The 2,596-nt window shown below is 37.6% G+C and overlaps 1 pseudogene; it reads right to left on the reverse strand.

The window, feature by feature from the left end:
• Positions 1-1,243: 1,243 nt before the first annotated feature.
• The window catches only part of LOC105305342, a 2,113-nt pseudogene continuing 760 nt past the window's right edge, over positions 1,244-2,596 (reverse strand).

The raw sequence follows: 2,596 nt of genomic DNA on the forward strand, positions 1-2,596 counted from the left end.
TTAGCCTCTCCCCAGAACTGCAGGATTTTCTCATGAAGACCCTATACAAAGGGCCTGTGTGATTAGATTAGCCTCACACCCCATTATCAGGATGATCTATTCATTCTAAGGTCCATGCCTTTAATCACATCTGCAAAGTCTCTGTTGCTGTGTATGGTAACATATTCACAGGTTCTGGGGGACTAGGGCTTGGATATGTTTGTGGAATCATTATTCTGCCTACTACAGCATATATGGTGTTTGAATAAAGAGCTTTAACCTTAGTCTAGTTAGTCTCATAAGGTGAAAAGGGAATCCTACATGGAGGGAGGCATTGTGTAAAGAGATTATGGCTAAGGATTAAGCAAATGATTACAGAGCATTATGAATACAGAGAGATCCATGATGCTTCACATTTCACTGGAACATCAGACAATAAAGACGAATGATCTTAAAAGTATCCACAGAAGAAAAACAGATCATCTAAAAAGAAACTACAGTTACAATGCAGCTGACTTTTCCCTGTCAATAAGCGGTAGCCAGAAGACAGTGAAATATCCTCATCAAAGGCTGAGGGAAAACCAATGTCAAATTAAGAATTTGGGACTGGAAAATTGATCTTTCAAGTAAAAAAAAGACACTTTCATGTAAATAAAACCATTTGTTTATTAGCAAAATACCTGCTCTAAATGTATTTTAAAAGTTTAAAGAGATATATAAGAAAGCAAGCAGAAAAGTTAATTGGTAATGGCAGGTTTATATAAATCAATGCTGTATTTATAAAATCTTAATAATGTGGAGTTCAAAGCACAGAAATAATATAAATAAAATACTTAACATGTTGTGTTATAATATCTTCACCTATCTTCCCACCCCCACCTAGGCTGTGACATCCTTGAGGGCTGAGTTTGAATTTTTAGTTTGGACTCCAATTTTTACACATAGTACTCACAATAAAGTTGGTATTTAATTAACATTTACCAAATAAACGAGTTTCCTGCAAGTTGTTAGAAGACCAGGAATTGAGTAGAATTCAAAGGAGGCTGAAGGGAGTGACATCAAAGAAGATGGTGGTATAGGAAATTTCAATGGTCCATCCTTACACAGAACAATGAAAAAACTAGCAAAAACTGTCAGGATCAACTCTATGAGAACTCTGGAAAGTAATGGAGTGTTCATAGATACCACAAAAGTGCTAAAACAGAAAAAGGCAACAGAAATTCAATAGAAGAGCTTCGTGGTAACTTGAGTTACCCTTGGCCCATTACCCCTTCCCCAGCAGAGCTGTGCCCTTGAAGACAGTGCTACTAGTGTGAATTCTTTCTACCAGAGGGATCAGAGTGAACACTATTGTCAAAGAATTGTGATTTTCCTTTTTTCCCCAAGATATAAACAAAGCACAATTACAAGTTTATTGATTTTAGCAAAATAAAATGACTTCAGCGGCTTCTTAAAGACTAAACTTTCTTTGTCTCCAGAGCATTTAACTTTCTTTATTAAGTGGTACATAAAAAAGTAGAAAAATAAAAGATTGTCATACTGTCCTTTGTATTTCTATTTTAATATATCAGCGTGGTAGTCTACCAGAAAGTAGTAAATGGCTTCAATTATGGAAAGGAAGGTATCTGACTTTCCTTTTCAATAGCTCCAGAAGCAAGTTTTTCTTGTTTTAAACTCAACTTGTAACAATCCTTGAAGTCTAGCATCAGTGAATATTTTGTTTGTTGTGTTCCATGTGCCACCTATAAATATAATTTTTTTTCAAGGTTGTCGCTTTGCACTTGCTGTCATTCTTCAGTTTTCTTGCATTTAATAGATGGCTCAGGGTCATTAATTTTTCTTCTTACATTATTTTGAATCCTTTTTGCAGACGAAAAGAAACATCTTTTATTAAGATAGACTTAGGTCCAGGAAAAACGAACACAACTTCATGTACTTTTTCTTCATATTCTGGAATACAAGGGCACATGTAAATATTTACAAATTCAGGTGCTAAGAGTTTTGCATGTATAGAAGTACTTTTGCCATCTGTTTTCTTTGGATGTTTAATGATGTCAGTCTTCAGGAAAGCTTCACAAGTGGCATCTGTTCCATGCATACGTTTTCAACTGGGACATAACGCATATAGCAATAGAACATTCTTGAACCACCACATTTCAGATGTTTTGATGAACTCCTTGAGATGCTTAGTATAAGGTTTTTATTCCCCTCCTTAACCGCCCCTCCGCCCCCAACTTCTACCTCTGACCTATGGATGTTGCAGTTTCCCCTTAAGAACTGGATCTCTGAAGGCAGGGCATCTCCTCCCACACGCTCACCGTGTGCACTGGGGCCTGGCACCCCTGGTGCACTCGGGGGGCCTGGTGCACCTGGGGTATGGTCCGTGGCTCCACCTAGGGCGTGAACCCAGGACCTTCTGCATGTAAAGCAGATGTGCTAACCGCTACACTATGGAGCTACCCCCTTAGTATAAGTTTTGAAGATCTTCTGCAGCTTTGGAAGTAGTTTGTGATTGTTGTAGCTCCTCAGATTTTTTTCCCTCCCTTTCCTTGACAAATATAGGTAGACTGAGAGACACTTTTCATTCAAACCACAGTTTAACATCTATTTTGAAAAT

This window comes from Pteropus vampyrus, unplaced genomic scaffold, assembly GCF_000151845.1.
Source record: "Pteropus vampyrus isolate Shadow unplaced genomic scaffold, Pvam_2.0 Scaffold378, whole genome shotgun sequence".
NCBI lineage: Eukaryota > Metazoa > Chordata > Mammalia > Chiroptera > Pteropodidae > Pteropus > Pteropus vampyrus.